Source organism: Arvicanthis niloticus, chromosome 18 (genome assembly GCF_011762505.2).
Source record: "Arvicanthis niloticus isolate mArvNil1 chromosome 18, mArvNil1.pat.X, whole genome shotgun sequence".
NCBI lineage: Eukaryota > Metazoa > Chordata > Mammalia > Rodentia > Muridae > Arvicanthis > Arvicanthis niloticus.
Genome location: NC_047675.1, coordinates 14,964,063 through 14,990,009, shown reverse-complemented (window position 1 = coordinate 14,990,009; position 25,947 = coordinate 14,964,063). Strand labels below are relative to the sequence as shown.

Genomic DNA, 25,947 nt, shown 5'->3' with positions numbered 1-25,947 from the left:
TTCTCTCAAGCGCTGGGGTTTGTATCTAAGAAGGGCAGACACAGCTCAGCCATAGCCCTGATGCAAGGGAGCTGGGAGCTGGGAGCTGGATTGGGACAGGCTGCCTTGGTGCTGGACCCTATTGTGACCTTGGGACTCACTGCTCCTCTTATTGTCATTTCCTTACTCCAAAGGGAGTTATGCTCCACCACCTGGCTGGCGCAGTCACCTAAGTGTCCAGAGAAACACTCAGGGCATGCCCCAAAGGCCTCAACCATGGCTCTAACTTCCCCTTCCAGAGCTTCATGCAGAAATTAGACTCCCTTGTGAGGGTTGACTATGAGACCAATGACAGGTGATTAGAGATTAAGTTCTGTAACTCCCGGGATGCATTATGGTCCATCATGTATTGTGTAAGGGCCCCTCCCACCTCCTGCTATGGGTGCTGCTGCTCCGAGGTCCTTGCTAAATGTCCTTGTCAAGTTCTAGGACTTCGGTTTTTAGCATGCAAGTAGAAGAAATTTCTAGATTCATCCTCCAGGCTGTTCAGTGTAGTAGCAGGAAGCACACTAAGAACCCTCCCCTAAAGCATTCATGCTAAGTGCCTATGAGATGGGATTTGGCAGCACCAGACTAGGAGATCTGAGGCCTGGTCAGAGGAGTTAAGTGCCAGCCCACACACCAGGAATCAAATGCAAGACCCAACCTGTGGCATAAGCAGGAGAGGACAATTCTGTCAAGAAAGAAGACATGGGTGGGTAGGTGGGTGGGACTACCTGATATAGCCATCACTAGAATGGTGGTGTCCTTTCATAAAGCTAGAAAGAGGGTGGGTTTGATGCATAGCCCTGACAGAAAACAGATTCTGGAGCTGGGGCCTGGACATTGACCCAGGTACCCAGGAAGCCCTGCTGCAGAAGCAGGGTCCCAAGTGTGCTGCTATGTTGCTTCCTCTACCTTTGCTGGCTGACAATGAGGCCTGTGCAGAAAGCAGGCTCCGCCTCTCTCCCAGCACCACGAGAGGGATGCCTAAATCTAATAAGTTAATCTAGACTCCTAGAAACAAGATTAAATTTTCAAATAAAGGCAGGCTCTGACAGGTAAGGCATAAATCTTTTATTTAAAAAAGAGGCAAAGTCATTCAAATGCAATCAGCAGTGACAGATGCAGACAGAGGCCGACTCTGATAGAACAGGCACTAGAGGATTGGCTCCCCCTCCGTGACACATCACAGAGGGTGACCTGAAGGACAGTCTGTGAGTGTCAGCAAACAGTGGGGCCTCTGAATCTGTTTCCATGTTGCTTGTTGGCCCGAGGAGCGGAGACCAACAATGTCTTCAGGAAGATGCAGGAAGATGCCTGTATAGATGGGAAGGAATCAAGGTCCCACGCCACCTAGCTCAGCTACCACAGGAGGGCAGGGAAGAAGGGGGAAGCACCTCCTGAAGGTTTCCAGACCACCAGCAAAGCCCTGTGGGATAGGTAGGTGGCTGTGAGGGAGATGCCAAGAGCAACCTTTGCCTCAGCCACAGGGTGGGCTCTTCCACTTCCCAGACACCGCCCACACCCCACCTGGTCCAGATTCATTCTCTCTCAGGGCGAAGAATGCTTATAGAGTGCCTCCCTCGAGTCTGCAGGGCTCCTGAATGGTACAGCAGAGAGACTCAGCCCCAGGCATGCAAGCTCCAGTGCCCCTGTGTCTAGCACTTCTCAGCTCCCAGACACCCTGAGATGCCACCAGCTTTGCAAAAAACACTGACACTTCATTTGTTCTAATTCAAGCGAAGAGTCTGCTTTCTGCTAAAATCGGCAACCTCACCTCCTCTGGGAACTCTTAAGAAGCCTGTTACCTGACCTCTTCACAGCCGCACAAACCCAGCCACCACCATTTACATATATTTCCCAAGGACACAGTTCTCCAGGGGACAATTCATAAATCCACATCTTGGGAAAAGTTTCCCTGGATGCTACAAATAAAACAGGGCTTTGTTAAATAAAACAGGGGAGTACTGCCAATGTCAGTCTGCTTCTTTCTAGAAAAGTGGTTTGCAACTTGTTGGTTGCAAATAGAAAAGTGGTTTGCAACTTGTTGGTTGCAACTTTTGGGGAGGGATTGACATTTTACTGAGGTTACGTAAGAACATTGGAAAACACAGATATTAACAGTTAGCAAAATCACAGTTATGAAGTAGCAACTTCTAGTAGTTATGGCTAGGGGTCACCACAACATGAGGAGCTGTATTAAAGAATCTCAGCATAAGGGAAACTGAGCAGGAGTGGATCTTGGACAGAGGGAAGGTGTGTCTGTGTGTATGTGGGGGACTGGAAGGAGAAGAAGGGGAAACTGAGGTCAGGATATATTGTAGGAAAGAATAAAAAAAAGGGTCACAGCATTAGGAAGGCTGAGGACCACTGTTCTAGAGTCACAAAACATCAGAATATTAAAGAAATCCTGCAGAAAAAAAAATCCTAACTAGTTCAGCATCTCCCCAAATCACACGGACATTACATGCTTTAGTTTCTCTCAGGATACAATGCTACATCAGTCTGTATTATGGTTTGATGTAGTTTGTTCTGCTAAGGGGTCACGTGTTCGAGAACTGTCCCAAGTATGGTACTTAAGAGGTGAAGTGTCTTATAAGAAGTGTGACCAAAAAGAAGGTCACTGGGTCACTGATCTCAGACGGGATTAAGGTGGTCCTGGTAGAATTGAGTTCTTGTGAAAGGAAGTTGTTTTAAGATCTAGTTTAGTCATTCCCAGCCTGACTTTTGGTCTTGATGTGTACATGTTCTCCCCACAACATGCTTGTACCGGGATGCCATTGTATATGTGATGGTCTTTGCCAGATCTGGCACTTCGCTGGTGGGCCTTCCAGCCTCTGGAATTGTGAGCTGAATCTTGTTCTTTACTAGGTAGCCTGCCTCAGTATTTATTTCCTTAAAGGAACAAAACCTGACTGCTGCACTCCGTGTAACAAGGAGTCCACGTTGAGAAATGTCGACAAAGCTATCATGTCAGGTTCTGCTTCTCAAGAATGCAAAATGGTGCATGGAATCCTATCATGAAGTACTTGAAGAATCTATCTGGATGTTGGAGAAGCTGTGCCTAGCGCTGCTGCCCTGCTTCAAGATGAGTCTCCTTGGGTAATGAAGGCCTTCACACTCACATATATGATGGTCATACCCACAGGATGTTGAACTGATTTCCTGGTCCATGGTTCTTGAGGTCCAGTAGGCTTTAGGAGTTGTTATCTCCTAAGGTCTCTGAGGTATTTGGAGGCATGATCTAACCTTGCAGGATGGGGTAAAGATATTGAGAGAAAGACTGCTGGGAAGTCTATGCAAAGGGGCCAAACACACTCCTTACCTTCTAACAGGAACCTGGAGAGTTGCGCTGTCACATGACCAGAGAATGGGTGAAGCACCGAGAGGCTGGGTGGGGAGACACACTTCTGCTTCCACAGCTCTGCAGATAGCATCACGTCTCACAGGACTGCAGCCCTCCCACAGCCAGTGTGAGCAATGCTGATGTGATGGTGTCAGTCGAGGCTTGCCTGGCACCAGTCTTCCCCATCAGGAGACAGCAGTATGGTGGCTCTCGGGGGTGGGAGGGGCTGCCTGTGTCTGTTTTAGCTTGTATGCGCTATATAGAACAGGCTTCTTCCATATCCAGGGATGCTACTGCCCAGGCTTGGACAAGGGCACCATCTTAGGTCACCTGGAATACGGGCACCAATTAGGGTACTTAGTGCTAACAGATATACCATGTTACTTTTATGAAGATGGAAAAAAAAATCTCTAGGACCATTGATAAAAACATATGCCAGGAGCTGTTGTCAGCCATGACTGGGGGAGACTGCCTGAGCACCTTCATGGAGGATATGAATGACAGACAGCTCAGGCGTCCCTGGGAAGATGTTGAAGTCTGGGTCATGCTGTGATCCGGTTTTACAAACATAAGCCAGTGACTTACTATCTTATTTAAGACTGGTGAGCCCTTTCTGTTCCTTGCAATGGAAGGAACTCTAATTTCCATATTAATAATATTCCTGAGGAGAGGCTGGACAGAGAGAGACATCTCAGTGGTCAAGAGCACTTCTCTTCCGGAGTACTGGGTATGATGCCCAATACCCACATGGTGGCTCACAATCACCTGTAACTGACATTCCAGGTGATCCGACACCCTCTTCTGACATCTGGAGGCACCAGAGATGCATATGGGTGCACAGACATACACATAAAGATAAAATAGTTTTTAAAAATCCCCAGACCTGGGCCCAATGGCTGAACTAGAAACCCCAGCAATGTTGGGCCAGGCCTGTATGTATATCTATCTGCTGTCTGTCTGTCTGTCTGTCTGTCTACCTATCATCTATGTACCCACCTACCTATCATCTATCTACCTATCTACATAGCTATGTACTCACCTACCCACTCATCTATAGTCAATCAGTCTGTCTGCCTATCTATCTATCTATCTATCTATCTATCTATCTATCTATCTATCTATCTATCTACCTACCTACCTATCTACCTAGCTATCTCCTCTATATGTCTATAAATGCTGAAGACTGAGTTCTGATCAGAGACATCTGAGCAAAGGTGATGTGTGCCTCTCCAAGCTTAGCTTGGAAAAATATCTGAGTGTTTGTTTATGAGTTTGCTCTTCTATTTTGATATGACAAACATAGCAGCTATGGAATCCAAATCAGAAGGTAGCCAGCCACAAAGAGAAAGGAAGCACCATCGTTCTTAGAAGCAAGGATCTGTTTGAGGCTGCACATGAGAAACATGTAAGCACAGACTTCAGGGTTTTGCCTATTCATGGTGTTTCCAAGAGTTGGTTTTGATGGGCTTTAGATAACTTTTCCTTTTGTCTACTCATCCATACCTTACACAAATGCTGGGTGACTGGGAATGGCACTCATGTCCTCTGGATGGGAGGACAGAAGATATTCTAAAGAGCCCAGGGTGATGGAGGAAGAATAAGTTATGCCAATTTGTGTACTGCACTCCAGCCCCACTTTGTCCCCAGAGACACAGCACCCACTCCCACTCCTTGCTTAATTGGCTCACGCAGATGCTAGACACCTGCCTCTGTCCGTGGTGCTGAACCCAGCTGTCGTGTTGGTTTTACATCGTTCTTTTGGTGAATCCTTTAATCCTCTCCAAACAATATTTTTGTTATAAAATGAGAAAGATATCTTTCTCGCTAGACTTTTGAGACACTCAGGTAAGGAGAAAGCACTGATGTGACTGGGCAGTTTTGTAAGCCCTCCCCTCCCTGCTCTTCAACTCCCACTTAGCAGATGAAAAGCTGACTACGCATACTGATGACATCATACTCAGGTATCATACTGACTTTAGGGGCCAGACTCGTCACTCTCGGTGGCTTGACTGAATTAAGACAAAAAGCACACTCTAAGAGATATTGTCCCTTCTAAGTCTAGCTATAACAGGTGACCAGACACTACAGAATGCATGACTTTGTCCCTTCTTTCTCCTGCCCAGCGGGTGGTGGCTGGGTGGTTCTCAGTTCTGTAGGATGAAGTTTGGCCTCATTACCACCCACTGGTCCTCATGTTTGTAAACATTTTGTTAATTAGATACACTGTATTTATTAAGGAGTAAAAACTTCAGATCCTTCAGTTTAATTAATAAAATAGTTAGAAGTGATTGGGCAATAAAGACAGTATTAAGCTTCCCAGTCTAATGGGGAAGTCTGTGCTTTTGTTAGTCTATGTGGCTCCATTGCTGGCTAAGGTGTGGATTACCTTAGGACTATTTTATTTTATTTTATTTTGCCAAAAAATGTACAGACTATGATGTTATTCTTGTAAACCCTGGGACAGTAGGTGTTTCTTTTTATTTTTGAGGGGTTTACTACTATGTTACTTAGGCTGGCCTCAGGCTTACAATCCTCCTTTAGCCTTCCAAGATGTGTGCTACCCAGCTCAGGAGTCATTTCTTTGATTGGATCTTGGGAACTTACCCACCCTGACTCAGCTGTGGGGCTTCAATGTGCCAAATTGGTGGAATGAAACCATGGAGGCCTTGACTAGAGATTGGCTCAATCCACACTTATGAGACAGAATTCATAATCTGCATTCCCTTCATCATGGGTGGGGCCCTGGAATAGTAAGAGTCCTTTTGACTGTGTGTGCCTGTGTTTGTGTACATATGCTCATACATGTGAAACTGGAAGCTTAGCGTTTTAATGAGAGTACCACAGAAAGCCCTCTGGCATCCTTTCTGTTCATATGCTCACCCCCTATTGACCATGATGTGAGAAGTTAATTGAAATCAAAGAGTGTTTGCTTCGCAGACGCTAGAGGTAGGCAGTTAGTGGGCTAGTCCTGATGACACTGGCATCTTACCATGACAGCTGCTACAACGTAATCTCCCTGAGGTTTCATTTAGGCCCGCAGAAATCAAGACCCTTTTCTGCTCCAGTTCAGTGCTGTTGGGCGGTGCTTATGCCGAGGACCCCGAGTCAGTGAACTTCTTTCGTGCTCTGGGGTTAGTGGCAGTTGAGTCTGTGCCCTTGGTGTGGTTGAACTTTGAACTGGCCATCTTGCATTGCCCCTGGGGAAGGGCAAGCTCTGTTGCTGGGGTCCATACACAAAAGCCTTGGATCTGGATGACGACCATGTGTGTGCGACAGTTCAATATAGATGACTATGTTGATGAGGTATGGTGAGGCTGAGACTCTTTTAAGGGCATTTTCTCCACACATGTCAGTCGGAATGTTGTCACCATGGGGAGGTGAAGCAGGAGATAAGAAGTCAAAGGAATGTCCAGAGTGTGCTACCCACGGGCAGCAGAAGAGGTCTGCTTCCTGCACTTGGAATCTCTGCCCATGTCCCAGACCAGGGAAGATGAGCTCGTGTTGCCTCATTTCACTAAGAATTTGTTGCAATTTACAGAAGAACACACACACACACACACGCATGGATAAAACAGATAAGATGAGGAACTCAGGGTAAAAATACATTAAGACCAGGTAGATAAAATGAGGTCAGGCTATCACTGACTAATCCCACAAAGAGTAAAGGATTAGGTTAGCGTTGAAGTCTTTCCACCGCAAAGCCTTGGCGGTCATCTGTGGGAAAACTGAGCCTCCTAGTAGCTGAAGCTTAGGTGAAAAAACATGTTTGGCTCTGGTACTCTGAGGCCATGTGGCAATTCCTCCAAGAAGGGACAGCAGAGAGTACTTTTGTAGGCATGCAGAGGAAGGATCCCTTACTGGATCTAGTGGGCTTCCTGGAGGGGGTAACACTCCAAGGAGTCCAGGGGAAGAGACAGCTGTAGATAGCATTTGTTTTGGTTTTGGAGGCAGGTTTTACTCTGTAGCCCAGGCTGATGGGAAGCTCACTATGTAGTTTAGGCTGGCCTAGAACTCACAGCAATTCTCCTGTCTGAGCTTCCGAGAAGCTGGAATTCCACATCTGAGTTACACACGTACTTGAAGACAAGGTTTCATACAGAACAAGTGGCTTCTGTGGGGTTTGAAGAAGGGTCCATGCATGGTGCCGGAGGAGACCTTATGTAAGTTATCTGAGAAGTGACCACATCAAGATGAGACCTGCTTGGAATAATTATCTACTGCTGTCTAACAGTTCCACTGACAGGACAGACTGCATAATGGACACCCTATCTTTTGCTGGGTGTTAGTTTAGGGCTGCAGCTGGGGTGGCTCTGCCTTGAGAGCCTGCAGATGCCATGGTACTCTGGCTGTTGTCATTCAGAGGGTGAGTGGGCCAGGAGGCTCCCCTTCATCATGGTTCACTCACATAACTGACACTTCAATGCTGGCTGTCCATGGGCAGGCAGCCTGAGGCTGTCAGCATATGGACTTTGTCCCACAGTAGTTACCATATTCTCATGTCATGCCAGCTGCTTCCCCCAGTGAGTCATCCAGACAGTAAAGTAGTTGTAGGGTCTTTATGACCAAGCCTTGGAAGTTATCCCTTACCACCAGAACCCAGTGAGTTTTACTCCATGTGAGAAGCAGGTCCACAGAAGCTCGTCCAGGGGAACGTATCCAGGTCTGCAGGTCAGGTGTGGAGGCTTGCTCTAACCTTGAGGTTTGAGGACTCTGCTTCATGATTTATGAGCTGAGTGAGGTATGGCGGTTTGAATGACAATGGCCACCATAGGCCCACAGGGAGTGACACTATTAGGAGGTGTGGCTTTGTTGGAGTAGGTGTGAGCTTTGTTGGAAAAAGTATAACACTGGGGGTGGGCTTTAAGGCCTCAGATGCTTAAGCCAGGACCAATCTCTTTGCTCATCTTGGCTGTTCTTGCTTTGAAACTGTTGCACAAAGGGTCTTATGTCATGGGCTATACATAAGTGCTCACAGGTCAATGTCGATCTTTCCTGGTGAGGAGTCTGGGCCCTGCAACCTAGTGTCTTGCATTAGCATGAAGTGCATCATGTATAGGCTGAATTAAAGGGATGCCTGTCTGCTAGATTGCTTGCCTTTCAGAGGACAACCTGTGTGTTTCTGTCTCTCCAACACCTTGAACAGAAGTTCTGTGAGAGCCTCTGATTAGAATAGAGTCTTCTAGAAGTACTATGCAGACCTTAGGTCTTGTCCTTAGGTACATGGGGTGGGGTACTGTGGAAGACGATGTTGGAGCCGGCATTCTCAGCCAGGGTCTGGATGGTTGAGAGAGCAAAGGCCACCCTCACCCAGCAGATGTGTTGATGGAAACCAGGAGGACCTGCTTCTCAGGCCAAGCATCAGAGGAGCGGCACAATATCATTCTGACACTTGAAAATTGCAAATTTGAAAGGTTCCTTTTCACCTGCCAGCACTGTAGGCTTTCCCTATATAGACAGATTCCAGACTTTATCCCAAGGCTAGGGTTTATTTCCCAGGGCCCCAGAATTAGCTGGGGGCGAGGGGCAGTCTTTATAACCCCACCACAGGCAAAGCCTCTCAAGTTTCCCAGGCCTAGCATTTGTATATCCAGGTCCAATTGGGACATTGCCGGTTAGTTACAAGTGGCTTTGTTACTTGAAAAATCCTAGGCTTGTTGCTCCCTGGCAGCTTTGTCCAGGGTGCTGTCCTTAGTATACTCTTCCTAGAGACTCTGTGTGGTACAGATGGGGTAGGGAGACCCCAGGAAGCTTAGACTCACTCTTCTAATTTAATCATGAATGTTCAACTCACTTCATCCCAGCCACTCACTTTTCTTCAAATAAGTCAGGCACACCCCTGCCCCAGGATGCTGGCACTGGCTCCTACAAGTGCCTGGACATTCCGCCCCTCCCCTCTACAGCGGTTCCTCTGGCTCCTCCACCCCTCTCACATTTACCTTCTCTGTTTAAAACCGCAATTTTCAGTCTTCTTATATTGCCTTTTTCCTTCTAGTGCAGTTGCTGATTAACCCAGTGTAGCCAAGCATTTATTCATTAAGCTATTTCTTGAGAACCCACTCGAATGCCTGTTTGGTTCACTGGTAAATCCCAGAGTCCTACTGCCTAGTCACAGCTCAGTGTGTGAGATGAATCAGTGAAGCAGACAGGTAAGTTTCTCCAGACACTGGGCATGCAGCAGTGAATGAAGCTGAAGATCTTGAGTGTCTGTGTTTCCCTTTCTGGTCGGAAGGAAGTGACCCATTCCATAAGACTAACAGAAGAAATCCTGTGTTTGACGATGCCCACTGGATCATCAAACTAGTCTCACAAACCCAGAGATGCCTGAGCTGACAATTGCCAGCAGCTATAAGAGTGGTGGCCTTGAAAAGGGCCACACCAGCTTTACCACCCTGCTGTGGCTCTCACTGTGCAGCCTGGAAACATGTAGTACTCTTCAGCTCCACTCTTACTGCTAATACAGGTAACGCTTGTAAAATTCATACCCAATAAGCAATTTAGAAGAAAAAAAGAACTGATTTGGAAGAGCTTCTACCTGGGATTCAGGTGGCAATACCTGCTGGGTAGGCAAGCAGGGCAGATGCTCAGAGACGGACCACACTTCTGCTCTTTGTCTTGGAAGCAGAAGACAAGCAGTTGCTAAGGCTGGCCAATGAAATTTCTCCCAGATTCGTTTGTAAGTCATGCTTGCCTTTATTTTCATTTCCTCTCATCCCGGGTGTGGGGGTAAGTGGGAAGCTCCCTGCCAACCCACCACGTCCTTGATTTTTCTCACTCACATGACTTAAATAAAAAAACATTCAGACTGACCAGGAGCTGCTGGTGTGTGGAGAAGCAGAAGCCAGACCAATAGGAGGAACGAACACACTCTGACATTATTATCTTTTTACGGACAAAAGTATTTTATCAAAATTCGTCCCAAGGGTAGAATGTCTATCTTCATATTGACTTAAAATACAAAATAATGCAGGGTGGGCATCCTGTTTACGTGCTTCGAACCTCTGCATGCTGCTGTGGATAAATAATCAATATTTTATCATCAAATTATGAGCTAAGCTTCAATGTTTTGCAAGAAGAATCTGGAGATGCATAGTGAAACACAATAATGCTTTTGATATGCAAAGTGTAATTTTTACATTTCAATAGAGGCGGGCTCCTCTTGGCTTTCCTCAGCAGGCAGCATCCTCTCTGGTCCTAGGAAGGATAGGGTGAAGTGACAGCAGCAGGACTGGAGGCTGTCTTGGCTTTGCTGTCTGTTAGATGGTGTGCTGGCTACTTTTTATGTCATCTCAACACAGCTATGTAGTGGGATACTTCCCCTGCTACATTTTACAATAAACTCAGTAATTTGGGAGGAGCTATTGTGGGAGGAGTAAGGAGAGGAAGAGGACACATACACAGAAAATAAAAATAAATCACTTTAAAAAAAAAAAAAAAAACCCAAGCAACCAGGCTGAGCAAGCCATGAGGATTAGGTACACTCCCTCACGGCTTCTGCTTCAGTTCCCGCCTTGACTCTACTCAGTGATGGAGAGTGGCCTGAGAGCTGTAAGCTCAAACAAATCCCTTCCTCCCCAAGTTTCTTTGTGCATTTGTCACCGGGTTGATCACAGCAACAGAAACTTACCTAGAACATCCTCCATGTCTGTCTTCTTCCCCTTTAAAACCTGAACTCAGTCTATAGTCCAAAGGAATGATGGCTAATATCTCTCTCTCTCTCTCTCTCTCTCTCTCTCTCTCTCTCTCTCTCTCTCTCTCTCTCTCTCTCTCTCTCCATGTATGTGATGTATGTATGATTTATGGGTATGTGTTCACGTCAGGTTTATTATTCAATCACTCTCCACTTTATAGACCAGGTTTCTCACTGTGCCTGAAACCCACTGATGTTTGAAGACTGGCAGAAAAGAAAGCTCCAGAGATCCTCCTATCTCTGCCTCCTCCACACAAGGACCTCAGTACATACAGCTGCAGCTTCTTTCTTTTCTTCTCCTCCCCCTCCTTCCCTTCCTCTTCTTCCTCCCCCTCCTCTTCTTCCTCCTCCCCCTTATCCTCCTCCCCTTCCTCCTACATCTTCTTCTTCAGCTGCTACTTCTCCTAGGTTCTGGGGTTTAAACTCAAGTCCTCATGCTTGTGTCTTATTTTACCAAGTGAGCCATCTCCTCAATCTTGGTGATGGCTGATCTTGTCTAGGTAATTGGATGAAGAGATGTCCAGAGGGCTAGTGGAGCATGACTTTGTATGAGAAGAATTTCCAGTGGTGATCAGAACACGAGGTATTCGAATGAAATACTGTTACCGGGAAGTGGTGGCAAGTAGGAGGTGGGGCCTGGATACAGGAAGCAGGTCACTGGGGAATGGGCTTGGGACTATATCTCACCTGAATCCTTCCTGAATGCCCTCTTTCCAGTTTCTGGCCCACTAATATGCAAACTGCTCTGCTCCACCATACTCTCCCACCATGATGTACTGACACCCCTGAAACCAGGACCCAAGAGAAACTTGTACTCCTTTAAATAGTTTCCGTCAGGTCCTTTGTCACAGTGATAAAACAGTAACTACTGACAAGCACAAGGGAAAGAACCTGTAATGCCAGCCTCCATGGTCAGGAGCTGGTAGCACACTAGAGCGAGGGAGAAGACCAGCTGGAGAACCTCCTTTAACAGGGGCTGGTGGACAGAGGACACACCCAGATCCCCAGCTCCTCTACAGCTAAGTAGAAAGGTGTCACATCATGGGCAAGTCCCTCCTTGGTTGCAAAGTTAAGACAAGTTGTTCTTGAAAACTTTGTCCTTAAAGTATTAGAGATTATCTCCCTGTGACTTACCAACACGAGCACATAAGGATATGATGCCAGGGCTACTGCCGCATCAATGGAGAAAGTCAATGGACTGGGACAGCCAAACAAGAGCATCCTCGAGACCACTTTCCATTCTGAGGCCCCTAGAATAGGATAGGCTGTCTTTGTGTCTGACCACCAGCATCTTCCATGCACAGTTAAGGACAAAGTGGCCCTTTTGTTTCGTTTCCTTCACCACGTCTTCTAGAACTCCCCTCTGGTGGCAATGAGAACTAAAAACCAGTAGAAACAAGGAAATGACACTGAAGAGGAGGAGGACCTCATGGGAGAAGGGCGAGGTGGAAGCCCACGTTGAAATCCAGATGACAGCTGATGGAGTTTTGGAGACATGTTTGTCATTTGGAGCAAACATGAACTGTCATAGCAGACCATGGTGCCTTTGATCTGCTCTGTACTTGCTCTCAGCCTGTGTGTGATGTATCACTGCCTACAGACAGCTCCTCAGGACACTGGGCCTGGAGCCCAAGGTTGTGAGAGGCTAACCCACATGGAACATAAACACATCTTTCTATTCTTCCCTCCCAGCTTGTGGTGGACTTTCCACTCCATAGCTATAGCTACCCCAAGTCAGGACAAGCCCTGGAGTGTCTTCCCAGCTCTCCTCAGGGATGCTCCATACTCCCTTATGGATCTGCTCCGGAGCTCTGGAGAAGATGGAGCTGTGACATCACACAAGTAGTTTGGGACCAATACAAGTCTTATGGGACTTTGCAGTGAGGCTCAGACCACAGCATGTGAAGCCCCAAAGCTCTCAAGCACTCATGCAGGTGCACTTGTGTTTGAGCTGCACAGGCTTAACTTCTGACTCAGGAGGGACCAGAAAGCCAAGTGTGTGCAGAAATGTAAAGTCCACACTCCATGGCTACCTGATCCTGCTTTGTGTCATTTCTGCAGGACTAGGGATCAATAAGTCAACAAAGGGATGGGATGTTTGCCTGGGCACGGGTTCATCCTGCCCACTGAAGTCCTTGTCCTTTACTGATACTGGGATTCGTGGGGTATGCACCCCAGGTGACTTCCCTTGTTATCTATTTTAGCCATTCACCTAGAGGACGCCAGCACTTCCCGGCTCTGGTACACATGAGATTTACCCCAGAGTTCTTTCAGAAGTGCACATATGCTCAGTCTTATCCGCATCCCACTTCCTGCCCAAGCATCTTAGGTTACAGGTATGTTTCAAGCCCCTGTGTGACTGCAGCAAACAGACAGCTGTCCACACAGAACTGTACTTCATAGGGAGGAGCACGGCCTTGAGAGCCACCAACTGGCAAGTCTTCCTCAGGAGCCACATGTACTGAGAAGGTATTCCTGTGACCCTAGCTTGATGGCTGCCTCCACTCCCAACGAGGGGCTACGATATACACATGGCACTCCTCTTATGGCCCTTGTGAGTCATCTTTGTGTTTGGTTAAACGCTGTGTTCTTTAATAATTACGTCTAAGGTTTTTCTAAAACTATGGTTCCTGTCACTTGATACCCATGGCTTTCAAGGAGACCAGTGGGATGAATAGCCGATCCAGGACCACTCTCCTTGGTGTCACAGGTGACACAGTGAATTCACAGAATGGAAGCACTGGCTGAAGCATTCCTCCTGTGTGTGGAATTTCTTAGCACATGCTAGCTTGCTTCTGTGAAGAGCATATTGGAATGCAGCCAGTGCTCGCAAACATCACATTTTATCACTACGCTGGACGATTGCAGAGGCTCACAGCTGTCTTTACCTTCAAAACTCACGGCCAACTGAATAACATAAATCCAGCTATTACCCATACCCACACCATGGGCCTATTTGCTTCCATAATTAGGAAAGACTAGGTCTTAATAAAAATTCTTTATTTGGTGAAGTATCCAACATTCAATACTTGGCTTAAAAGAAAGCTATGGCCACTCAACTTGGCCCCATAGACGGAAAGTAATTGTTGGATGAATGCTGTGTACAATTTTAAAATCAGTTCCTTGGAGGTAGGCGATAGGGAAGTGTGATGTTTATCTGCTGTGCAACCATCCTTGGAGCACTACCAACCCTGCTTTCTGTGTACAGGTACACACCAAGAAAACATGCCTCCATTGCTGGGCTCATGCCTGCCATCTATGGAAATTCTCCAGTTGGTTTATGGTCTTGCTCTTTTTAGCCATTCTCCTGACAGACCCGTAGGTCTCAACCTGACTGTTTATAAGCGGAGCTTAGAACTTGAAACATTCTGGACAGATGTGAAATCTCTGTCCCAAATATCCTGACTCAGCTGACCTAAACCCCTCTCCCAGAGATTCTAATATAAGGGTGGGTGCAGGAACAACTCCCAAAGACTGCCAGCTCTTGCCAGCAGCTGAGCAGCATGGCCTCCCTCCATTTGGCATCTCTGGCACCTGCTATGGGGTCAGAAACAAAACAGACTCACAAGTCCACTGTGAGTTATATGCATGAAGTACTGTATCATCCCACCCAGAACCTTCTCCTGCCAAACTGCCCAGATGCTCTGCACAAAGTTCTAGACTGTCAATCTCATACAGCAGGTTTGCTGTGTTGCTCAATCACCACACCTCATCTGGGTTGGTCTCATCTTGTAAAGAGAGTGCCACAGCACTTCAGTCAGTTGAAGCCAGTCAATGTGTTGAGAAGACCTAGCATGGGGCTTAGAAGTGTATGCTGATAGACTGTACTGTGTGAAGCCAAACAGCGCAAATATTAATGCCACCTGGTCACCACCTGGTCAGAATGAATATCCACTTCTTCTATGTGGGTCTCTGTAAAATATTTAAATAGCTCTCTGCACACAAAAGCTGAACTCCAACAGTCCAAGCCTTCCTCTTCACATGGTCCTTCATTGATCCATTCCAGCTTCCCTAGGCCCTCCACAGTGCAGGCATGTTGCAGGCATGTAGACACAAAACTGAACATGAGTGATACATACTGGAGTTCATGGCACTTAGAACGCAGTGCAGATGATACCGAGAACTGGGTTAGCATAGAGCACGTTATTCAGGCTGTAACAGATACACCGAGCAGAGCAAAGCAAAGCTCTGCTGAGGACCTGGGCATGGAGCCCTGGTGGCAGGGGCTCCCTGAGGAGGTGTCTGAGCCACTGAGGACTGGGTTTCTAAGGATCACAGACAGCAGAGATGCAGGGGTAAGGTCAGATGACCTGAAGGTGAGACAATCGAAAAGCTGGAAAAGGGTAGTGTGGACGAGAAGCAGAGGCCAGACTCACCTCACCTCACCTCACCTCACCTCACCTCACCTCACCTCACCTCACCTCATCTGTGTGCCCTGGTTGAGTGTGAAGGACGTGATTACAGTGGTGAATGAGGCCATGTGTTTACTTAAACCGAACAGCTATGACAGAAGGGTCCACACAAGAGAAGTGACAGAGTGGGCTTTCTGGTCCTGGGAAGTCATCCCATTAGGTTGAGTTTCACCTAAGTCCATAAGTAAACAAAACAAAAACAAAACCAAAAACCCCTCATATATCAATTTATGAAGGGGTTACATCCCAATAAACCAAGTTAGGACTATCTTAGGAATGCCTTTATCACCCTTAACCTACAGGATTCCTGGCTCCTAATGACAGAGAGCTTTCCTTAGCCTAATGCTGGGCTGAGATCTCCAACACAAAGCCTTTGTGAAGAAAGTGCTGAACAGCTTACAGGATTGGTGGAGTGCCTGTGTCTAAAATGCTCTGAACATGCATGTGCCCTCATGTTTACATGGCTGACTGTGGGTCACTGCTACTGCCCAGCATCCTGAGGGAGGGCTGTGCCATCCACCAGCCCAAGAAAACCACTGTAAAATCCGACATGCCAAGTAAAGGCATCTGTCATCAGGTGCTATCTACAGAAATTCTCTTTCCTTCTTTGATGGTGGGTGGGGACTGGGATGCTGGACCTAAACCTTCTCATCCTTAGATCTTCATCTTCACTTCCCTTCAGATGTTGCTTCCTAAGAGACACCTCCTCCCAAGCCACCATTTACACACCTGTAGTATCCTTAGGGTTTTGTGGCCTTATACTAAGGAGATCACACTGTACGTCCATCTGCTCTGAACACACTGAGATGTCATCCTGAGGTCACAGACAGCATCTGCATTGCTTTCGGCTGTGTTCATCACAGTCTAAGGCACATGGAGTGCACTCATCCATTATTTGTTGAGTAAAATTGGAACAAACAGCGTTTGGTTTTGTTGCATTCTTCTGGGCACTGAGGACTGAATGGATCCCCAGTGTTCTTGGGTTCCCATTCCCAAGCACATTCATGTCCTTTCTAATCTTCCTGCCTTAATCACTTTAAATGGGCTGACAAGCACAATTGACCAATTAACAGTGCTTCTGCTCTGGTTACATCATTTGTAATCCACGATGCTCTTTCTATTTGCAATGGCCTCTCAATTTTTCATGACTCAAAATGGAGGACGTGCATCATGAATACAGATAGCAAATTGATTAAATGTAACGCACGCCCTGCTGCTTGCTGGGTTTACGCCTGTTATTAATGACAGAAATCCAACAAATTCTCATGAAAACCCAGATAACATACAACTTCAAATGCAAGATTTTGGAGCAGTAGGGCCCTAAATTTTCCTAATTACGGAGCAAGAGCAGACGTTAATTTCTCAGACGGCAACCTCTGTAAACAAGAGCACTGCCGTGGCTTTGTCTGAGAGCTTGTGGCTGAGCACACACTGCCCTGCAGCCCACAGACAGTGTGTGTCTCCAAAACAAAAACAAGCCACTCTTGAGGAATTGCCTTACAAGTGGAGGATAAGGGACACTTGTGTAGAATCAAACGTATTGTCTTCTACCAGGATTAAATTTTTTTCCCCAATGCTAATCTGCTCTGATCCAGTCATGTGGCCTCTGCTGGTGTCCTGTGTGTGAGCATCCAAAGGTGATCAAGTAAGACAATGGAGGAGAAAGGAAGGGGCCAAGCTGGACATGTAATAGGATCTTGGATCACCAAGGGACAGGGTGGTATCCTGGAAGAAGCTGCAAGGGATACCCTTATTCTTAATAATAAACCCTTTACCTTAAGGTAATTTAAGGTAAAACTTGATTTACCCATTAGTGGGAACTGTGAGAGGGCAAGTGTTTTCTGAGCCTGGAATGGCACTGCCTTACTCAGGCTGCTTCTAGAAAACAGCAAAGCCTTTGTTAGCTAGGCCTGAGTGGAAGAGATGGCTTGGCCTGGTGGCTCCCACTTGGAATCTTGGTACTCAGATGGCTTGGGAAAGGAGGACTTCTATGAGACTGAGATTCACCTGAGCTCTGTAGAGACTTCCAGACAGATTTGGATTGCAGAGTAAGTCCCTGTCTCAAGAGCCCAAAGGAAACCGACTAAGTACTCACCTGTCCCCCCACCCCACTATCCACTGAGAATGGATAGTCGCTGGGGCCTATCCATACTCAGAAAGCACACACTCCAGTGTTCTGAGCATACCATGCCAAGCTCCTCCTATCCTCTCCATCCTCTAGTATGACCTGGGTATCCTGAACTGAAGGAGGACAAATCAGGGAGGGAACAGGTAGTCATGGTTCAAGATTACTTCCGATAAGGGCTACATAGTAGTAAGTATGCATTCATGATGCACTTAGCTCCAAATGTTTGTCCAAACAGGAGTTTGGCAAAAAAAAAAAAAAAATTGTCTTATCAACTTAGGGTCCACGGTGATTTTGGCACAACTAAACTTAAGACTTTTGTTGTGGAAAGAGTACAGTCTTAGGTTGGAAGCCCCAAAAGAGATCTAGAACCAAGCACTTTGAAGTGAGTGGTTGGTTGAGAGGTGGAAGTGCCGGGGGAACTCAGGGAGAGGAGACAGGGTCAGGAGGCGGCTGTAGGGGAATCTCCTTACATCCCATGAATGGAAGGTTGCTGCTGGATCACAGGGGAGCTCTGGGCAAAGTCAAACCGAGTGTCCCCGAGTTTCTGTAGCCCACAGTGAGAAAGCTGGACTCACACTCACCTTCCTGGCAGTGGCTGGTTAGGGCTGCCTCCAGAAATACAATTCAGGGGCTTCTAGCCACTCTATGGACAAAGTGGATTCCAGAAGCCTGTAAGACAAAACACAGTGAACGTGTGTGAAGTATCAACGGCTCCCAGAGCTACCCAAGGATGTGGAATCCCCTCTGTACACACAAATACGCCCCATCTCACACCTCTGAAGCCTTCACTGTGCTCAGGACAAATATCTGATCGATGTGCATGGCCTATTGAACACGCTACTCAATACAGTTTGAAGGGAGCTGAGACTACTGGATGCTCCTCCCTGAATTTCCGCTCTTTGGAGATAGCAAGACAGATTTTTTTTTTTGGTGAAAATTTAGGAAATATGCATGCTCTCCTCCCCCACTGTCATATGTCTATGTGAGAGAATAAAGAATTCACAGCTAGATCTAAAAACAGAGCCAAATTAGGAAGAGAAATACATTTACAGAACGTAGCATAAGAGAAAGCAACATACTGAGACAGGAAGGAGGGGATGAGAATTTGATTTATTATAATAAAAAAAAAAAACCCAAACTCTTGATACCTTTAAGCATCTTCCCCAGGTGAAGCAGAGGTGCATAGGCCTGGAGAGGAACATCTTAATGTCAGATGGCATCTGACTGTCAGCTGGGACACACTCACCTTCTAAAGCCAAAGAATTCCCCAGTGTCTCCACCTTTTTTGATATTTCAGTTGTAAAAATATTTTCTTAATGCCTAAAATACAAGCCCCACAAGTTGGCATTATTCCGTGGTAAGTACGGGTTCTTTTTATATGCAGGAACTCACTTAACCAGCCTCTGGGGAGCTCCTGGTGTCCCTGTTCACAGAGGAGGGAGCTGAGGCAGAGAGGGGTTGAGTACTAGCCTGGTACCACGAGAGAAGTGCAGCTGGATTTGAGCCCAGGTGACCAGACCCTACCAGCTGTGTCCTGCAAGGCTTGGTCCTGGAAATCTGGCTGGGGATGAGGGAGTGAAGAACCACAGATGCACAGACAAGCTGGGATTGGGTGGGCCAAGCTCTGCTGGAGCAGCACCAACTACTCAACAGCCTGCCATAGCCTCACTGCGTCCTGTGCAGCACAGTGGGCGGGGCTAGCTAGTCTCAGCAGGACAGTCTCAGGCTGCAGTCACTGGGGAGGAGGACGCCATGGTTGATAGCTTTTGCACACACTGCCAACATTCAAACTGAGACCAGGGGAAGGGTTTTTTCTGAGCTTCACCCCAAGGAAGGCTTTGTCTGCTTCCATGGGTCTGAGGCAACAGGCCCTTGATATGGCTGTACTCGGCAACAATACACCCTCCCTTGGGGTCTTCCTCAGACTCCCATACACATATTATATTTCTGTGTTATCTTTCTTCCCTGTGACCTATTACCTGAATTGATAATCAAATGTTTTTAAAAGCATAAATCCTGCCATAATTGGTTGGATGTGTCTTCATTAGTATGGTCATTGGTCATACTGGGACAACATAGGAATAACATCCTAAAAGAGGAGCCTATTCAAGTGCAGAGACACAGACATCCCCAGGCATGCCCGGTCTGTCCTAGCAAAGCTGTGGAATTCTTATCTCATATCTCTCTTAAAGACATCCACTCTCTTAATCCAGGGAAGGTCACTGTGGGACCCAGGAGATTGAGTTTGTTTGACTCTCAGGTCACTGGGCAAGCCTGCTCAGCTGCTGGACTCTGCCCTGGGTAGTGCACATCATGCAAATGGCACTGCCCCCTCCTCAGCTCTCACTGACATTTACTAAATAAAAGAACGCATGTGATTGTAGAAGCAAGGACTGCTTAGAAAGCACTTGCACGCTTGCTTACATTCACATTTATTACAGTGTGATCCAGAGCCTAAAAAAGAATTGACATTTTACAGCAAGCAAGCTTATCAACGCAGACTGGAGAAGCCTCTCATTCTCCTAACCATCTCCCCAGGAGGGACGAGAGAAGGAAGCCTCAGGCTTCATGGCGCTGAAAGCCGAGGGTTTGCTTTTCCATGGTATTTCTATTACCACCTAAGTGTGCCTGTGGCAGAGCACATATGCACAGAAATGCTCTTTACTAAATTTAAAAGAGACATTCTTTTCCCACTTACCACAGCTAAGCACTTACAAAAGATAATGTCTGAAGAGCCAGCAAAACCCACCACTCCATATGGATAAAAGACCCCCTCTGTTTTGCTAAACACTAGAGAACCGGTGGGGTTTGAACACAGCAGCAGCTGTTGGGTGACATGGTAGGGGCACATCTTAAGAGCAGCATACCTGCGCCCATCACACTCTAGAGATCCAGCAACTCGAAGGCAGGCATTCAAGAACCCCGTTGTCTTGTCTTGTTTTTCCCACATGCTCAGTAATAGCAGCAGCTTTGGCAGTGTCAGGCCTCAATCAGTCAGGAAGATTTGTTTAGAAATTGTGACCGGTCACAATGTACCTTTACTTAATCTTCACTCTCACAACAAGTCATTTGTATTACTCAAATGACTCAAGTTTCACTCCAATTTGTATTACTCAAGTCATTTGGTGAAGTGTGGCCTGCACAACTGAAACCACCTCCTCAGACACCCACAGAGCCCCTGTCATGGATGCCTGGAGGCCACTGATGCTCCAGAGAGGGAGGGGGAGGTGAGTGCATCTCTGATACCCTTTTGATGGCTGCCACATCTCCTGGTGTGGCCCAGGCCTGGTTTGGATTCACAGTTAGTCCAATGGTAGTGAGGAGATTAGGATTTTAGACTCACGCGCCTCATCTCCCTGTGAGGCTGACAAACCCTCACAGATAGAAGATTAGGATGAGACAATGTGCACAGAAGTCTCCCAAGGACACCATTATCTAGCTCAAGATGACTGCGTTACTTACTGTTTCTACTGCTGTGATAAAATACCATGGCCAGAAGCAACTCTGGGGGGGAAAGGTTTAGTTTAGCTTTCATGTCCCCATCACAGTCCACCTTGAAGAAAAGCAAGAAAGGCAAGAAAGTGGAGACAGGAACCGAAGCGGAAGACACACAGAGATGCTTACTGCCTTTCTCCCCATGGCTTGCTTAGCTTGCTTTCTTATACAACTGTGAACAACCTGCTCAGGGCTGACACATAGTGAGCCGGACCCCCTCCCCCCCATTAATTCATCAATAAAATGTACCAAAGGCTTGCTCACACCTTCAATGAAATGTACCAAAGGCTTGCTCACACCTTCAATAAAATGTACCAAAGGCTTGCTCACACCATCAATGAAATGTACCAAAGGCTTGCTCACAGGCCAGTTTGTTGGTGATGCTATCTCAGCTGAGGTTCTCTCTTCCCCGACGACTATAACTTGTATCAAGACGATATAAAACTCGCCAGTACAATGACTAAATTAAACAGTAAGTCAACATAAATTTCAAAAGACCATTAGCCACGTCATAGCTACAAAACACGGCCATCTGTGTACTGCCGATGAAACCTTTTCAATGGCTTGTGCTCTTAATAACAGAACCACGGCATGTGAAGATGGTAAGAACCCAGGCAGAGGATACCAATGGGAAACATTTCCAAACACTAATAATAAAACAGACTGAAATATGGAAAAAAAAATGGTCAATCAGAAGTCTGTCCCTAACAACCTGGGAATATTCTATATGCCACAGATGTCGACTACTACAGAACGCAGGGGTACTGAGTTAGGAAGGACTTAATAAGCTTGCAAGCTTCACTATGGTGTGGAAGTGTCCCTGCAAACAGCTCCGGGCACAAGATGGCTGTTGCTACACAAGCTGCCCAGCGGTCCTTTGGCCTGGGAGAGCACAGTTTGGAGGCAGAATTTAAAGCTGAATGAAAGACAACTGTAGATTTTTGCCTAAAGTGAGATTTCAGTACAGGGGTAGACATAAGCTGATGACCCAGAGAGATCAGCAGGGAGGTGGTGCCACCACTGTCCCCGAGGACCAGGAGGCAGCCAGTAAGGCTTCGCTTTTCTTACTACTCAACTGCTTTTCAAAACCACAGCGTGCTATCATTGTCACTAACAATACAGTGACGTATGTTTACAGAAGGGGGTCTTTTTCCTCCTTGGAAAGAGTAGACGGGATAAAATGCTGAAGGATGGAACAAACCTTATTTTTCTTTTGTCTGATTGCTTTCCGAGCTCACACCAATGCTTGCTGCACTCACAATGGAGGAGGGTAACTCACAGCATTTTATAACAGCCAGTTTTATCATCTTAATGGGTCGAGGAGATACTGTTAGTACAGCACTTTATAGATGGGACACCTGAGGCCTAGTGAGCTGGAAGTTTTTGCTCAAAACACACTGCTATCAGGGGCAGGGGCAGGGGCAGGGGCAGGGGCAGGGGCAGGGGCAGGGGCAGGGGCAGGGGCAGGGGCAGGGGCAGGGGCAGGGGCAGGGGCAGGGGCAGGGGCAGGGGCAGGGGCAGGGGCAGGGGCAGGGGCAGGGGCAGGGGCAGGGGCAGGGGCAGGACTGCACTCCCAGCAAGCAGGCTCCGTGGGACCTGAATTCACTGTGTGATACTGCCTTTCCAAGCGAGGGATGGGACTCAGTTTGACTTTCTTACTCTAACTTCTCAGCTTCTGAATATCTGAAAGATTAAATCAACATATGAAATAGTTCTATGGCTTTGGGAAAGAAAAGACAGTGAGGAAACTCAACCTTAAAATGTACCTACTGTCTTCATAATTATACATTAAACCTTAATACATTGTAATACACACACACATACACACACTGACCCTTAAGGGCCAATATATAATCTCATACACACACACACACACACACACACACACACACACACACACACACACACTATAATAATCCTCTTAAGGTCCAATGTATAATCATATATATGTGTATATATACATTTGTATATATATGCATACATACATACACACATGTATACATTTTATATATATATATATATATATATATATATATATATATAATTATACATTGGACATTAAGAGAATTATACATTGTACAATATATGTATATATATTGACCCTTAAGGTCCAATGTATAATTTTATATGTGTATATATATATATATATGTATATGTATATGTATATGTATATACATATGTACACATACATATAATTATACATTGGACCTTAAGTATCCTTTAGAGAATTAAATTCCACAAAAATGAAACAAAAAGATAGACAGCTGGAGAGACATTTTTCTACATAATTCCATGATAATTTTCACACTGAAATCAGATTAGAAGAAGACTAGGACACATCACCAAGGATATATTCCCCCAAGTGACATTCAGACTGATCCTAACAGAACGAGGCATGACAGCATTTGTGTGAAGTGCTCCCTGCCACAGCAGCAGGGCAGGCGCTAATGTTAACAGCTCCCAAAGAGCTTCAGCCTGAAAGAAAGATGTCCTGTAGGGTAAACTGCCCTTCCCTGTAAACACTTCAAGAAACACACCTTCATCTGTAGTCTTGATTACCAATAAAGCAGCACCTCTCGCTCAGTCACTCGACAAACATCTCCTGAGCTCCAACTCAGCACTCCAGTGATCCTCCAATTACAAGCTGCACTTTCTACTCCCTGAGAAGTCGACTTAGAGGATGAGTTTGGATAACTACTTACAGTCCTGAGCTAAGTGTCACCAGTGCTTCTATAAGCAGTGGTGTCTTTAAAAAATGGACAGGAGTCTTCAGCATCTGCTTTAAAAAGACATCATGAGAAGTGAGGAAATAAGAAGAGAGAATGCACACGAAGAGAGATGAATCAAACGAACCAAATCATCACAGTGGGCGCCCGAGGCATGCCGAGAATGTCAGGAACAGGCATGCACGCACACACGCATGCACGCACGCATGCACGCACGCACGCACATGCTTCAAAAGACCCCAACTGAATCACTAGAGATGACGACCATACCATTTAATGTATATAAAATAACACTGGAGATTGGCGAGGGGAATATCAGTAAGCGTGTGGACTGGTTACAGCCGTAGAAGAGAAGCTAGGAGCAGAGGTTCTGAGGGAACTCCTTAAGGTTTAAAAACAATGACTCCCCAATTCCAATTGCAACCAAATAATAAAACCAAAGATTCATGAATTGCGACAGATACTCGGCAAGTTCCAGCAGGGTATGCCATTGCCAATTTGCCCATAAGCAGTAAGAGAGCCAATCTTTATGGTAAACATAATGTTGCTTTCCAGGCAGAAGTAACAGCTGTTACTTCTGGACAGTGGCCCCATCTTCTCCCCACCCTTATTGCACACCAATAGATACAAAGTAGCAAGAACTTACTAAAAGTGATTAAAAAAAAACACCCAAACAAGTTAGATATGAATTTTTACATCGTTGTAAACATTTCTGAGCCATAGAAATACAAAGAGGATCCTGAACCCAAGAACAATTGGATCACTTACAATGGGCTGAGGGCGACAGTGGCACCAGACAGATGTCTCCATAGGAAAATCATAGCGAAGAAGAAACGGAAGGGGTGATGCTGTTGCATAACTTCTTATATATATTTCATATATAAATAAATAAAAACCAGAAGGTCTGCACGTAGAATGGATTAAAACTGCCTGCCTTTGGGACTGTGACCAGAGGAGAAGAGGAGCCTTGGTATAAGCCAATAGTTAAAAACCCACTTACATGACCTGTTTGAAGTAACTTCAAAATGCCCTCTCTTGATACCATGGGACAGTCAATGAGCTGTGCACCATGCATCCTGCTGTGGCACCTCAGCTCGGGGCAGAGGGCAGTGGGGTTAGCTGACCATAGACTGGAGGGCAGTGGAGTTAGCTGGCCATGGACTGGAGTCTCTGAAAACACAAGCTAAAGCCAGTCTTCCTTCCTCACTGCAGGATGATTGATGGGAAAGTATGTCTTGATATCAGAATTTGCCAGGCAAATAGTCAGTGGGATAGTCACCCACTCACTCCTAAATCACGGATTAGAGATTCCACAGATGTTCCAGTCACTGTGTGTGTCATGTGCTCCCAGGGGTGGGAGAGTGCATTCCCAGACTGGCTTTTGACACTGCGGCTGAGTCTGTCAGGTAGCAAGGGATTCCTCTTTTGGTTCTCTCAGGAACCCTTCTGTGGCTGTTATATAACAGTGCCTTTTGTTACTCAGCGTGCCTCTCAAACAAGATCCTTTCCTCAGAGTATCTCATACCCTTGTAATTGTGTGCACTCTGCTCACTGCATATTTATATATGACAATAAATGGCTTTCTGCTGTGGCAGTGACAAGGGATAAGCTTACTCTTTCAGTAAATGTATGATTAGAAGCAGGTAACTTAAGGACATGGAGCAAACTTAAGGACATGGGAGGGGGCTGCCATTAGGGCAGCCCTTGCTAAGGTGGTCTCCACAGCCCACGTGAGGACAAGTCCACCCACAGCCCCATCTTTGCTACCCCCTACTGTGAAGCTCCCAGCAGGACAGCGAACCCCAGAGAAGGGTGGTCTTCCTTAAGCCTTCAAGCTGGACCCCAGAGCATTTTCTGGGTGAGCCACTGAACTTGCTTGCAGTTTTTAATAATCATCCAATTAAATGCAACTGTTGAGATATGTCCCAATTTAAAGTGCACAATAAAAACCTGGAATACAGCCCTGGGAGTGTGGAACAGTTTGTGAAAAGCAGGCAGTGGGAAAATTGCTGAGCTAGGTTTTTCCTTCCCAATTACACACACACACACACACACACACACACACACACACACACACACACACACAAACACGAAGACTCCTCTTGTATATAATGATCACATGCATCATTCCC

At 46.3% G+C, this 25,947-nt stretch overlaps 1 long non-coding RNA gene across 3 annotated transcripts in view; it reads right to left on the bottom strand.

Annotated features, from left to right (window-relative positions):
* Positions 1-1,080: 1,080 nt before the first annotated feature.
* LOC117723396 (uncharacterized) overlaps positions 1,081-25,947 on the bottom strand; it is a 56,212-nt gene continuing 31,345 nt past the window's right edge. For 2 of the 3 annotated variants that reach the window (XR_013104810.1, XR_004608656.2), the window contains 3 exons: positions 18,176-18,263; positions 3,347-3,697; positions 1,081-1,450 (listed from right to left, as the gene is read on the bottom strand). This is a non-coding gene — a long non-coding RNA (uncharacterized LOC117723396). Of the gene's footprint in view, positions 1,451-3,346; positions 3,698-12,188; positions 12,305-18,175; positions 18,264-25,947 lie in introns of all 3 variants that reach the window. The other variant, XR_013104811.1, reaches the window with a different exon arrangement.